Source organism: Otolemur garnettii, unplaced genomic scaffold, assembly GCF_000181295.1.
Source record: "Otolemur garnettii isolate 467f Iridium unplaced genomic scaffold, OtoGar3 scaffold00014, whole genome shotgun sequence".
In the NCBI taxonomy this organism is placed as follows: domain Eukaryota; kingdom Metazoa; phylum Chordata; class Mammalia; order Primates; family Galagidae; genus Otolemur; species Otolemur garnettii.
In genome coordinates, this window is record NW_003852409.1 from 29,658,931 (window position 1) to 29,673,359 (window position 14,429).

At 47.9% G+C, this 14,429-nt stretch overlaps 1 protein-coding gene across 1 annotated transcript in view; it reads left to right on the forward strand.

Annotated features, from left to right (window-relative positions):
* The first annotated feature begins 1,987 nt into the window (after nucleotides 1-1,987).
* Nucleotides 1,988-14,429, forward strand: part of RALGPS1 (Ral GEF with PH domain and SH3 binding motif 1) — a 283,899-nt gene continuing 271,457 nt past the window's right edge. The window contains exon 1 of the mRNA XM_012802467.2: nucleotides 1,988-2,226. The gene's annotated coding sequence lies outside the window, so the exon portion shown is untranslated. The remainder of the gene's footprint in view (nucleotides 2,227-14,429) is intronic.

The following is a 14,429-nucleotide window of genomic DNA, read 5'->3' on the forward strand; positions in this document are numbered from 1 at the left end:
TAAGGTTCCATTCTCTCCACTGCCTTATCAACATTTGTTACTATCTATCTTATTTTTTAAATAACCATCCTACTGGATATGATTTTGCTTTGCATTTTCCTAATGGCTAATGATATTGAGTAGTGTTTCATGTCCTTACTGACCATTTGTATATCTTCTTCTTCTTCTTTTTTGAGGCAGAGGCTCAAGCTGTCACCCTGGATAGAGTGCTGTGGCATCACAGCTCACAGCAACCTCCAACTCCTGGGGTCAAGCGATCCTTCTGCCTCTGCCTCCAAGTAGCTGGGACTACCGGTGCCCACCACAACACCTGGCTATTTTTTGGTTGCAGCCATCATTGTTGTTTTTGGTGGGCCAGGGCTGGATTTGAACCCACCAGCTCAGGTGTATGTGGCTGGTGCCTTAGCCGCTTGAGCCACAGGTGCTGAGCCCATTTGTATATCTTCTTTGGAAAAACCTCTGTGCAGATGCTTTTCTCATTTTTAAATTTAGGTTTACAATGACTTTGGATATATCACTAAAGAATTGTGTTCATTGAAGAAAACCTAGAAACTATGCACAAAGCATAATAAAATGATAAATGCCACTTAGCAAGCACACACTGCAAACACTGTGCTAAACTTCTTCCATGCTTGCCCAAAGTCACATGGATAAATATAATAGTAGCTAATGTTTATTGAGCTTCTGTTACGTGCCAGGCCCTCTTCCATTTATCATCTCAATTAATCCTCCAACAGCCTGTCAGAAGAGGGTGCTGTTCTCATATTTACTTTCCAATAAAGAAACTGAGGCACCAAATTGTTATGTATCGTAGCTTACATGCACGCAGCCTGCTGGTAGCAGAGGCAGGACTCGGACTCCTGCAGTCTGTCTCTACAGCTTTGCACTCAACTTTCACCTTGTGTATTTCTGAATCCAGGGGCTCTGAGCGGAACCATGAACTACACAATCTCTTATTCTCTTTAAGTAAAATAATTATCTTTTTTGATGACTGCTATTTAATGCAAAACAGCAGACATTTCCCTGAGAGATCACTTAAGATTTAGAAGTTGTGTAATTTCTACTGACTCTATCTTCTTTTTCTTTTTTCTTCTCTTTCTCTTCCTTTTATTTCTCTGTTTCCTTTTTTCTTCCATAGGCTTTGGGAAGCATAGTAACCAATCTTTCTATTCTCATTCTCATTACTGCAAAATGAACTTGAAAATTGTGAAGATGATGTTCTCTTTGTCTACATGCCCAAGAATCATTTGGACTTAGGGTAGGGCATTGTACCTCCCTTCTGTGAGAGCCGGAACAGAGTTTTGCTGTGATTCCAGACTTCCAGGGCTTCACGACCTGTCTTCAACTATCTTTGCAACTTATTATGTCTGCTATTTTAAACAAATGACTTACCCTCTGTGCTCACCTTACCGTGCCTGGCACAGAGTGAAGGATCTGGGAGCAGGGAGACAGGATCCAGGCTGATTTCCTAGCTTTGCACATGTGTGGTCTTGGGCAAGTCCCTTCACCTCGTTGGGTATAACTTTGCCCTGCTGTGAAATAAATGGATCGGACCAGAGAATCTCTGAGGTTTCTTCCAGCTCTGACCTTCTGTGCCCTATGCCTATCTCCGAGTTGTAAAGAATGGGCACTAAGGTGATGTCTTATTCAGAAAACCATTTTTTTTTGTTGAGAATCATAAATTCTAGGTAAAGACTCTAGGGGAAATTGGGTGAGGCCTGGAAGGCTGTGTGGGGAATGCGATGCACGGCTCTTTCCAGGCAGGGGATGGGCGTGGCGGCGCGCCGAGCCGGGTGCGCCGGCAGCAGAGCATCCCTGCAGGCTGAGAGGGCGTCTGCGGGCTAGCGCGGAGGCCGACGCCAGCTAGGTCCGTGGAAGCAGCGGCTGCGCACTGGCACTACCAGCCGATCGATTTGCGTGTCTCCGCCTCTGCGACAAGCTGGTTGGGGGGCTTATCTGGCGCTGTGCGCCGATTGGCTATGCGACCCGCCGCTCAGGCCTAGGAGCGGACGGTTCCTACTGCGGCTGGGAACCGGCTGGGCTCCCGCGTCGGCCCGCGCTCCAGCTGCGCTCGGTCCGGCCCCGGCCCGGCTCGGCCCGGCCCCGGCCTCCGAGCGAAGGCGCCGCTGCCACTGGGCCGCTCCTAAGGCCATGAGGAGGCGGTGGCAAACACTGTGGCACGCGTCAAGGTGACCGGCCGGGACTGCGGCGGCTGCGAGAGCGGCGGTGAGAGGAGCGGCCGGCGGGCGGGGCGGGGCCCCGTGGGCCGGGCCGAGGAAGCTGCAGGTGCGGGGGGCGGGGCCCGGAGAAGCCGCTGGAGCAGGGGAGGGGCCTCGGTGCAGGAGGCGGGGCCGGAGGGCGGGGGTCAGTCGGCGTGTGGTGAGCTGAGCGCTGGAACCGGGCCCGGGCCGTAGGTGTGTTGGTCCCGGGGAGTATGAAGGACAGCAGGTGTGGGGGTGGCGCGGGGAAAGAGCGCAGGTGCGAGGGGCGGGGCTGTTGCAGTTGGGCGGGGCCGAGGGGGCTGCAGGTGCGGGGGGCGGGGCCAGAAGGGACCGCAGGTTTGCTGATGGGAGGAGCCTGCGAAGTGAGGCCAAAGCGGCCGGAGAGCCGGGGCCCGAGGAAAGCACAGGTGCAAGGGGCGGGTCTCGGGAGACCGGCAGGAACGGGGGGGCGGGGTCCCGATTGGTGGCAGCTCTTGAAACCCGGCCACAGGTGAGGAACGGGCGGACGGTGGGTGGTCGCTGGAGAGGGAAGGCCAACGCTCTCCGTGGTCCGGGGAAGCCTGGGCGGGAGCTGGAGCTCTGTGCTGTCTGCGGGTTCTGGAGGCATCCAGGGTTGCCGCTGAAGGGCTGTTCGGGCCTGCCCGAGCCTCTGCTGAGTCCTACTTGGAGCTCGGCTGTCCCGCTTACTAGGCCGGCTGCTCTCCCACTCCCCCCGCCCCAGTACCAAGCGTAGCCTAAGTGGGGCGTGCCTTTTTTCATACCTCAGAGACTTTCCAGTTGCAATTGAAGGGCTATGCCTAGATTGGGGGGTGCATTGGATGGTCAGCTGTTAAAAATGCCTGTGCTTGAAGAATAGTGTAAAGCTTGTAGAGGTCCTGGCTTGTTGGCTCTCAGTACCAGATGCTGCTACAAATCTTAACAGTGCTAGTCTCAAAAAGACTGAAATGGCAGCCTGCTGAGGGGGGAGAGCAGAAAAGATAATTCAGAAGCTTTGAGTCTGTTACTTGGGAGAGTCAGTCACCTCTCTGAGATTTGTTTCCCCTTGGCAAAATGAGCGTCGTGGTACCTGCCTTGTGTGCCTTCTGGGAGCATTGTGAGATAGCATGAAGCAGTGCTGGCCGAGTGTATCTTTGAAAAAAGTTACAAGCCCCTTTCTTGTGCTGAAAGGGCAGGCTGGAGTCCAGAACTGGAGAGTCTAAGGAGGAGAGGGTTACAAGGGAAGAGGTGGGAATAGACCACCTTTCTTGTTGAAGTTTGGGATGAGGTTTGTGTTGAAGAGTCTCCAAAAGACTCAGTTGTCTCTTGGATCAGGACTGCTACTCTCTCCCAGGCCTCTGAGGGAGCTGTGGCAACCCCCAGAATAATGAATGACAAGCAGAAAGTGGAGGAGCTTTCGATTGTTTGCTGACCTTTAGCCCACAACCTCGGTGAGGACTCTGAGCTGGTGCATGAGGCTTAGGGTTGAGCCTTGTGGAATTCTCCCTCCGCTGCCCAAGAGAGCCTGATTTTATCACATTCCAAAGGAAGACACCAAAAAGAAGGGAACACCAGATTTCATTAGGTCCCCACAAGAGTGGAGAAAAGAGAGTGCAATGGCGAGGATCTCTCTGGATTTCAGAAGAGCGTCCCATACCCATTTCTGTGACCTTTGTGTATCCAGGGCCTCTGCTCACTAGTAGCTGACTAGTCTAAACTATAACACCTGTTACTCACACAGCATGGACAGAAGAGCAGGCAGGGGGAGGCTTCTCTACTGGCTGGTGTTTTCTTCACTGGAGAAGCTATTGGACTTTTGGGGACCAAACACCATGGTGCTGGCTTTCCTCATTACCAGTGGTGGGCATGGTGGTGGCCCAGTGACATCATGGGGATGGCATCTCTTATGGTGCCTGCATGTATGTGGCAGGTACCAGAGGATCCAGAAGCAGCATGTGTGAGTTGTACCTCTTTGTTCTGGCAGATACCATGGAAGTGGAAAGCACTCAGAGACTGTTGCCCTCTGGGTGACCATCATGCTTCGTGGGTTAAAAGGAAAGCCCCAACTTGGTGGCACACAAAAGCTAGAACATGTGGTGGATAACATTAGGGTTGGCTTTTTGATTTGGTTTCACTGGAGTGACAGCATTCAGAGTTGAGAGAAAAACTTCATTAATGGGAAAATATAGCATCCAAGGCTCTCTGTGATAGGGCCTCAGTCTACCTATTATAATAGGTTTCCTTTTCAGTAAGAGCTCTGTCTTGGAAGGCAGGCAGGTCTGAGCTTGAGGCCTCAGGCCAGTACCTCCTGCTGTGTGAACCATCATGGGTTCCTCAGCTTCTCATAGTTTTGGTTTCCTTATTTATAAAACGAGGATAACTGTGCCAACCTTGTGAGGTTGTTATGAAGAATAAATGAGACAAGATTAGTCAAGATGTGGGAAAGCATGTGGTCCTTTTGACACTCAGTGTTAGGGTCCTTTTCTGCCTGAACTTCTCAGAGCAGCATATAGCATGCGAGGGGAGCAGGATGGGGAATTCTGAAGCCTTCATTTTGTATGTGGCCTTGAACAAATGGCTTCTCTCCAGGCTGAGTGAGGTGGGTTTTAGGCTATGTGAACATTAAGACTGCTTCTGGCTCAGCATTTGGATTAGTATGCTATCATATATTCCTGAAAGGCAAGAGGAAGGAAACTACCTGTTGTTTAGTTCTTCTTCTAAAAATATCTGTGTAACACTTCACCTAACATATAGTAGGTGCTCATTAAATTATACTTATTGAAAGAACAGATAAAGGTCTTTAGGAAGAAGGGATAGCAAATTGTCTCTGCTGCTTTTATATGTATTCTGTCTGTACCTTCAACATGCATTTTGTTTATTGCACAGAAGATATTGTAATGTTAGTGAACTTCATAAAAGACAAAATTGTTTCACAGTTCTATTTGGTTGCAAATTAAGTTTGTCCAATTTTTGTTAATAAGCATACATAACTTTTCATAGTTGCAATCATAGGTATGTGATGCATGTGAGCATTTGTGAAAGGCCCTGCAATAAATGGTTTCTTTAAAATTTTTTTTAAGAAGTAGAAAAATCACACATGAATTTTTCTAAGCCAAATAGAGGAATACATTGTAAAATAAGTGTCTTTCTTTAAGCTGTTTGTTCCCAATCCTTCTCCCTAGAGGAAACCATTATTACCAGTTTGTTTATTATGTATTATTTTTCTACACAATAGATTTCTATAGAATATCATTCTATACATATTTTTGCTTCTTCATTTGTTCACTTAATCTATTTTAGAAATTGTTCCATTGTTGGAAAATGTTCCAGTTGGTACATACAGTTCTCCTTAATAAATGATTTTGACTCATTTTATTAGCACAATTTTGTGTCTTCATCTCTTTCTCCTAATGATGTTTACTCAGTGATGGCTAGCAGTCATTGTTTAGAAGACTAACAAGAGACATCCCTTGTCCTCCTCTAGGAGAAAAATGGCTTTGGTCCCAGTGAACAGTAGATGAAAGGGCAATCCATGTATCTGGATGCAAAGCAGAGAACTGAAAGAGAAAGGGGAAGGGATTTGTTTGCTGGTAATTGTGAACTAATTTTCTTTAGTCCGTGATTCAAAGTCCAGCTCTATCACTGTGACTTGGGACAGTTTAATCTCTCTGTATCTCAGTTTTCCTATCTGTAAAATGGATAATGATAATAGGATTGGTCTTTGGGGGGTTTGTGTAGAGGAAATGAGATCATTTACACACAGTACGTGCAGCAGTAGCAGGTCATGGTAGATGTTCAGGAAGGGTGAACTGCTGTGTTAATAATCGAAAGTAGAGTCTTCATTCTTTGTCAGCAGATATTTACTGAGCACTTCAGGGTGAGCCATACTCCCTGCTTTTGAGCTGCTCACATATGGGGTGCAGAGACTGACACACGAGCCCCTGATTACAGAACTGTGATGGGCCTGATGTGGGCAGTGTGTAGGGTCAGAGGCAGGGAGCAGTTGCTTCTTGCTGGGGATTTGGGAATGGCTCTGCAGCTCAGATTTCCTCTCCTTTGTGAAACTTACTGAGTTCTTGCAGGCAGGAGTAGCCCTGCTCCCATCTGTGCTCCTTTGACTTTTGGTATGTGGACACCTTGGTCGGAGCACACGTCATATTACTGCATGTGTGACTTTGTGCCTGTGTTTTCTTCTCCCTGCACAAGGGAAGTCTGCTGCTGGGTCTCCAGGCCTCTGCACAGAGGTGATTCTTGAGACGAGTCATGCTACCAATGGTGGTAAATGCTTATTTATAAGTTATCAGATCTCTGATGATACTCAGTCTCTGGACTTTATTTCTTCACTCCCCAAATATTTGAGTGCTGACCCTGAGACAAGCATGTGCTGTGTGCTCTGGGTATGGCTGGTGACACTTGTTCTATAAAGTCTTAGGGATAGGAGAGAAAGACATTTGTTCCAGGTGTTTCAGGTCAAGATGTGGAAACAGAAAAAAGGCAATACCAAAATGAGCCACTCATGTGCCTTTTTTTCCCTCAAAAGTGTAGCTTCTTACCCTTCTCTTGGGTGGGGTTTTAGAGGGACAGGCCAAGGGACCTGAGTAGGTAGTCTGTGGATATTTTTTTTTTTTTTAAGATAGGAGCCTCAAGCTGTCCCCCTGGGTAGAGTGCTATGACATCACAGCTCACAGCAACCTCCAACTCCTGGGCTCAAGCGAGTCTCCTGCCTCAGCCTCCCGAGTAGCTGGGACCACAGGCGCTCGCCACAACGCCCGGCTATTTTTTGGTCGTCATTGTTGTTTGGCGGGCCTGGGCTGGATTTGAACCCACCACCTTAGGTGAACGTGGCTGGTGCCTTAGCCACTTGATCCTCAGGTGCCAAGCCGATTTTGTTTTTTGTAGTTTTTGACTGGGGCTGGGTTTGACCCTGCCACTTCTGGTATATGGGGCCAGCGCCCTACTCCTTTGAGCCACAGGTGCTGCCCTACTCTGTGGATTTTTTTTTTTTTTTTTTTTTGAGACAGAGCCTCAAGCTATCTCCCTGGGTAGAGTGCCATGGCATCACAGCTCACAGCAACCTCCAACTCCTGGGCTCAAGCGAGTCTCCTGCCTCAGCCTCCCAAGTAGCTGGGACCACAGGCGCCCACCACAACGCCTGGCTATTTTTTTTTGGTTGCAGCCGTCATCATTGTTTGGTGGCCCGGGCTGGATTCGAACCTGCCACCTTAGGTGTATGTGGCTGGGGCCTTAGCCACTTGAGCCACAGGCGCGGAGCCTAGTCTGTGGATTTTTAACCCAGAGCAGGGAAGAGTTGGTTGGATTGGCTTCTGTGAGGAGTGTTTGTTGGCCCACTTTCTGAGAAGAGAAAACACTTCACTTTCTTCAGATAGGCATTTATTTACCAGCCTTGCTGGGCTCCTGCTTTGGACTAAACCTTGCGTTGGATGCTAGACATGTAGGGAAGAAGCAGCTCCATCCTTGCCCTTTGGCAGCTCACAGTCAGTGAAGGAGTCAGCTGCAAACAGGAGGAGAGCGAAGATGAGTCAGAACAAGAACATGCAGTGGGGTGGCCAGGCAGATTCAGGCTCTGACGCTAGGCAGACCTAGGTTCAAATCCCAGCTCAATCTGTGTGGCGCTGGGTGAGTATCCTCCCTACCCTGAGTCTTGGTTTACTGATTTGTAAAATGGATGGCAGCTCTATGTAACTTTAGGGCCATTGAAAACTTGAGTGACATAATGCACTGGTGTGTTTAGTGCAGTGACTGACAGGAAGCTGGTTTCTCACTGTGATATGCACCAGGAAGCACCTTTTTGGGTATATTCTCTGGGTCCTAGAGGTAGTGTTGTGGTGATGATGCAAATTGGGAGGTGAAGGTGATTAGCAAGGTGTCTGAGCAACCAGATCTGAAGTCGCTTAAGGAGTCCTCAGGACCTTCCTCACCAGCCTAGTTGGCTCCAAGGTTTTGGTTTTGTTTGTGAGTGTTCCCTCCCCACTTTCTGTCTGAGCTCTCCTGGAGGTTGGGTTTCAGCTCTGCATCATCGTGGCCTTCTCTTTGTCTGAGCACCTGCACTGACCAATTCCGCAACTTTTCCCCAAGGGGAGGTGCAAGTCAGACTTGTCTCACTAGCACTTACCATGCACATTCAGAGCAGCAAATTGTTCCTTGAGTTTTCTGCAGAGCTTTCAAATCTGTTGTGTTCTTCTTTGTGGGAGATTTATCTCCTGAGCATCGGTGAGGTGGAGAGGGCAGTGCATAAAGAACAGAGTCTGGAGCACAAACAGATACAGGTTTGTGTCCTGACTCCACCGTTCACAAGCCATATATGTGGGTGACGACACCTCTGTTTCTTCACCAGTGCCAGAGGTGTGATAGTACTTAGCTCCATGTGGTTCTTACAGGGGTTCAGGGAGATGTTTTGGGGAGATGACAAAGGAACAGAGCTTAGCACAGTGCTTGCATGTCATGAGCACCCAGTAAATGTGAGCTAGAATAATGTCCTCTTTTCACCCAGGGTTATAGGGTTTTTAGAGGAGGGTATTAATTTATTATCCATAGACGTTATGTGCGTTATTGCACAGGAATGTGTTAAAACTCAGAAGTACTTGGTGACGAGGGCTGGCAAGAGCACCATGTAAATAATGGATCTTTAATATGAACTAAGGTAACATGATACTTTCCCTCTTCAGGATTTAAATATTTTTATTAAGAGTTTTTATTTTAAGGTTAAATCAATTACTTGAGTAATCAGAAGAAAATTTAATATTTGATCTTGACATTCATAGATTTCTTTGAAAATCATCTTGCGGCTCAGCACCTGTGGCTCAAGCGGCTAAGGCGCCAGCCACATACACCTAAGGTGGCGGGTTTGAATCCCCAGCCCGGGCCCGCCAAACAACAATGATGGCTGCAACCAAAAAATGGCCAGGCGTTGTGGCGGGCACCAGCTACTTGGGAGGCTGAGGCAGGAGACTCGCTTGAGCCCAGGAGTTGGAGGTTGCTGTGAGCTGTGATGTCATGGCACTCTATCCAGGGGGAAAGCTTGAGGCTCTGTCTCAAAAAAAAAAAAAAAGAAAAACATCTTGCTTGAGATAAAAGAAAGAATAGTGAATATATTTAAGTCCATGTTTATTGGGTACAGTAATTCTCCCTCTTGTGTAAGCCTGATAACTAGGGCAGGGGAAATCTGTGCTTTTCGTACATTTCTGCATAATTAAATATTTATGGAAAACAAGTTAATAAATTCAAGAGAATTTGTTGTGTCTCTTTTTGTGACAGAGTTTGTTATGTGGAATTAGTAACTTTCACTATTTTCATACATTATTTTATTTTTATTTTTATTTTTTTTTTGAGACGGAGCCTCAAGCTATCTCCCTGGGTAGAGTGCCATGGCATCATGCTCACAGCAACCTCCAACTCCTGGGCTCAAGCGAGTCTCCTGCCTCAGCCTCCCAAGTAGCTGGGACCACAGGCGCCCGCCACAACGCCTGGCCATTTTTTGGTTGCAGCCATCATTGTTGTTTGGCGGGCCTGGGCTGGGGATTCGAACCCGCCACCTTGGGTGTATGTGGCTGGCGCCTTAGCCACTTGAGCCACAGGCGCCGTGCCTTCATACATTATTTTATGTCTTCTGGGTGGCTCTTCCCCTATCCCTAGTCATTTCTCTGATGCTTTCAGTTCTCTAGCACTTCCCAGTTGTCCTTCTGTTGGGTTTCCACAGCACTGTCTGCCTTTCCGTAGCAGGTAGTGGCACATGCACCCACTGATGACTTCCTTGTGACTCCCTCTCTGGGCTCTGCAGAGTGGGAATCTGCATTTATTCTTCTTAGCATTTTCAGGTCCCAACCCAGGGATAATATCAGACAGCCAGGAATGATTTCAGCATGTCATTCGCTTTGCTTAAAACCCTCAGTGGCTTCTAATTTCTATGAGAAAAAAGACTCAAATCATTAGCATGGCCTGTGAGGTGCAGCAGTGTGGTTTTTAGTGTAGTTGTTGGATATGTCTGTCCCCCCGGTGCAGTGTAATGCAGTCCCATCAGATCAGAGACTGTAGCTGTTTTGCTCCATAAATGTTTATTGGATGAACAAATGGAGTAGATAGGAGGTGCCCAGTGACGGATTCAAATCTATAAAAGGAGAGGATTGTTGGATCTGAGGTTCTTTCCATTATACAATATCTCAACACTTGACAACACTTAAAAAGTGTCTTGACACCTGTTATTTCAGCCTCATATTGATTCTGCAGAGTAGAGGGACAGACATTGATGTCCGTGGGAGGAAAGAGAAGTTAAGGAAAATTAAATTGCCCAAGATGTAGCTGTGTCAGAAGCTGGGGGTACTAACATCCCCCTCAAGTGCCTCTTCTCTCACCTCAGACTGCCTCAGGGTGTGGTTTCTGGTACACATGTTGTAGTAGTCACAGGAGATTAAGGCAATCGGGCTTAATTTTAAAAGGTATTTTTAATGGTTTCTCTTGGTTTTAGATATTAATTTCCTGATAATTGAATTTCAGGAGTTGAGTTCAATTTGGAATGATGGGTTTAAGGTCCTGTTCATTCTAGGGACCAGGAATCCTAATCTTTCCTATAAATGACTAAAATATAGTATTATTATTTTTTTTTGAGACAGAACCTCAAGCTATCCCCCTGGGTAGAGTGCTGTGGCATCACAGCTCACAGCAACCTCCAACTCCTCAAGTGAGTCTCCTGCCTCTGCCTCCCAAGTAGCTGAGACCACAGGTGCCCGCCACAATGCCTGGCTATTTTTTGGTTGCAGCCGTCATTGTTGTTTGGCAGGCCCAGGCTGGATTTGAACCTACCACCTTAGGTGTATGTGGCTGGCGCCTTAGCCACTTGAGCCACAGGCACTGAGCCATAGTATTATTGATGCATGTACTTATTAGTTGATTATTAGCATTAGAATTTTTGTTCTTTTTGAGACAATTTTTTTTTTTTTTTGCAGTTTTTGTTTGGGGCTGGGTTTGAACCTGCCACCTCCGGCATATGGGGCTGGCGCCCTACTCCTTGGAACCACAGGTGCCGCCCTTGAGACAATTTTTGATAGGATTATAAGTTACTTGTTGATTGATATGTAGCATTCTAGTGATGTTTTCAAAAGATGCTGGTTGGTTCAATTAGCTTCTCTCCCCTCCCCTCCCTGCCCCTCCCCTCTCTTCTCTGCTCTTTCCCCTCCCTCCTTTCCTTCCTTCCCACTATGTTGCCCAGGCCAGGTTCAAATTCCTGAGTGAATAGCTGGGGCTTCAGTTGCATGCCACCATGCCCAGCTGGTCACTTAGCTTATTTCTTATCTCTAGGTGTACCTGCTATGGGCCATTTATGCTGTAAGCACATTTGTGGCCTTTGTGCTCATCAGATACAGTGTCAGGCTGTTGTGAAGATAAGACGTCATTGAGTCCACTCTTAGCACTTTCCAGATGAGGGTGGAGACTTTGCTAGATTTTCATACTCAAACTTGAGCACATCTGTTTGCATATAACAATTTCTCAGTAGCTGCTTGCAGGTTATATAGCATTGCTAATGAACCATGCCCATGCGGAAGAATTTATATCAGATCAAAACCACTGCTTCATGGTCCTTTGTTGAATCTCCAGTGGACTGTATTGGGACAGGGACTAAGACCTAACTTAGTAACTCAGTTCTGGGACAATGCCTACTGTGCTCTCTTAGCACCATCATGATCTTAGGGGGCTTCTTAAGGGCCAAGAGATTCTTAGAACTGTTGCCAATATAGCCAGTAGTGCTTATGGAACAGAGAGGAGCAGCCTGGTATTACAGAAAGATTAATAGATTCGAAGGCAGAATGCCACAGGTGTCAATTTGAGCGCTAGCTTTCCAAGCAAACGGAAATATTCTCAGTGTGTTTGTGTCCTTCAGTAGGAAAGACCCAGTTTTAAGGTTTGAGATTCATTGTGAAGGTCGAGTCAGAAGAGAAAGCTGGCTGATATTAAAGGATTGTACCAATAACTGAAGGCGGCCTTATTCGTCATTCTTTCCTGTCCTGCCAGAACTACTTGCCTGTCACTTCCTCTCTGTGCCCATCTACCTGTCTATCCGTGGATCCAGTTCTTGTCCAGGGCTCCTGAGTGCCAGCACTATGCTGAGTGTGGGACTGTAGCGGCAGAGAAAGACAAGTCTGGTCCATGCTGTCCTTTAGCTTATGGTCTAGTAGCAAAGTTAACTAAGTACAAAAGCAGTAACAAACAAATACGTAAAAAATTATTTGGGAGGCTGAGGGAAGAGGAGGATCACTTGAGCCCAGGAGTTCAAGTCCAGTCTGGACAACATAGCAAGATGCCATTAAAAAAAATTAATCGTAACACTGGTGATGCCTAAAGAAGGAGGAGTATTAGGTACTAAAAAAGACCATAAAAGGAATGGTTGCTTCCCCTAGGAGGTTCAGAGACAGCTTCCCGGAGGAAGGGGCCTTTAAGCTGACACCTGAAGGAAGAGTTAGAGCGAGACAGGTGGAGAGGCGGCTGCTGCATCTGCCATGGTCCCAGCTGGGAGAAGGGTGTGGTGAAGTCCAGAAATACCAGAGAGGTGGTGGGGCTGAGGCACTGAGAGCAAGGGAGAGACTAGCAGTGGTGCCCCAGTCCCGGGATTGTTTCCTTCCGCTGTGCTAGAAATCCTGGATAGATTCTATAGTTGCTGACTCTTGCTTCACATAGCTCCCCAGCTGTCACCAAAAGCATCGATTATTGAAACACTAACTGCCATGGTTTCTAAGATAGAAATGGGCTGCAGTCCTTGCCTTTAGGAACCCCGCAGACTCGACAGATAGGGATAAATCAGTGACAGTAATACAGTGTCAGGGGAGGTATAATGGTCGCAATGGAAGCTCATGGGACCCAGTAAGACTCGCAGGATCTTAAAAACTTTCAGTTTTTCAGGTGAAGGGGGATCCAGGCAGAGGAAACAGACTGTGGAAAGATCCAGAAGCAAGAGAGAGCAGGGTGTGTTTGAGGGATGGTGAGCAGTGTGGTGTTGGTGGAGCCCGAGGTTTGTGCTAGGGAAGGGCAGCCCAGGAGGTTAGGAGCAGTTCACTGAGGGACTTGCAGGCAGCGCTTAGGAGTTTGGATGTTGCCTTGTAGCCTGTGGAGAATTGTTCAAGTTAAAAGAAAGAGAAGGACTGTCGTGACCCTGGCAGTAGTGTGGAGGATTGGGGACTGGAGATTGGGAGCTGAGTGAGGGCTGTTATGGGAGCCCAGGAGCAGATGACAGTCCTGGCTGTGAGATCAGGAGGAGAAGGGAGATTTGAAGAACTGAGGTAGAGAAAGTGAGTGGTATACTTAGTTAGGAGGGAGGGGCATGCCGACTTCCTCTGCAGGGCACTACGGGATGGTGGGACCGGGACTGAGCATGAAAAGAGAGCTGGTTTGGGGGGAAGATGGTAGTGAGTTTGGCTTAGGCCGTTCTGAGCTTTGGGGTGCCTTTGGGGCAGCTTGGTGGAACTGTCCACATGGTGACTGGTTGTTGGTCTGGAGCTCAGAAAGAGGTCAGGGCCAGGTGGGAACAATGTAGTTCTCACACTTGGATCGTCAGAATCCTCTGGTCTTTGGGGAAGGGAGGCTGGTCATCTGTGTAAAAAGTTCTACACAGGTTCTGATTTTGCCCTGGACTGGGAGAGAGACTTGGGGTCATCCTTAAGGAGATGGCCTCTGCAGTTGTATGTAGGAGAGGATGGGATTAAGGTTGTGTGGTGTGATTCTACCGGATCACTGGGGAGCACCAGCACAAGGGGCTGGAGCACGGAAGTCAGAGAGAGAGACAGAGGAGGATGTCAGCTCAGGAGGGGATGTGTGCTCAGCTAGGAAGAAAGACCCAGGAAGACTGATGGTATGGAAATTGTTCCGATAGCGCCCCTGCCCCCTAAGCTGAACCTTCTTGCCTGCATGGACATCTGTCTTCACTAGTGTCAGGCCAGTCTCCTATGAGACGTTGTTACTTGAGTTACCTTTCCTACCAGGCGTGAAAGACTGTGAAAGAGGCTGCTTGCTGCAGACATCTCTGAACTCTGAGCAACCTCAGGCAATTCCCTCAGGCCTTCTGTTGCTGGTCCTTTGGACTAAAATCTCTGGCTCCAAACGTAAGAAAGTTGCTGCCATTCCATCTAGTATTCTTAGGTTCAAGATGGATCTGCAGGCTCTGCGCCTGTGGTTCAAGCGGCTAAGGCGCCAGCCACATACACCTAAGGTGGCGGGTTCGAATCCCCA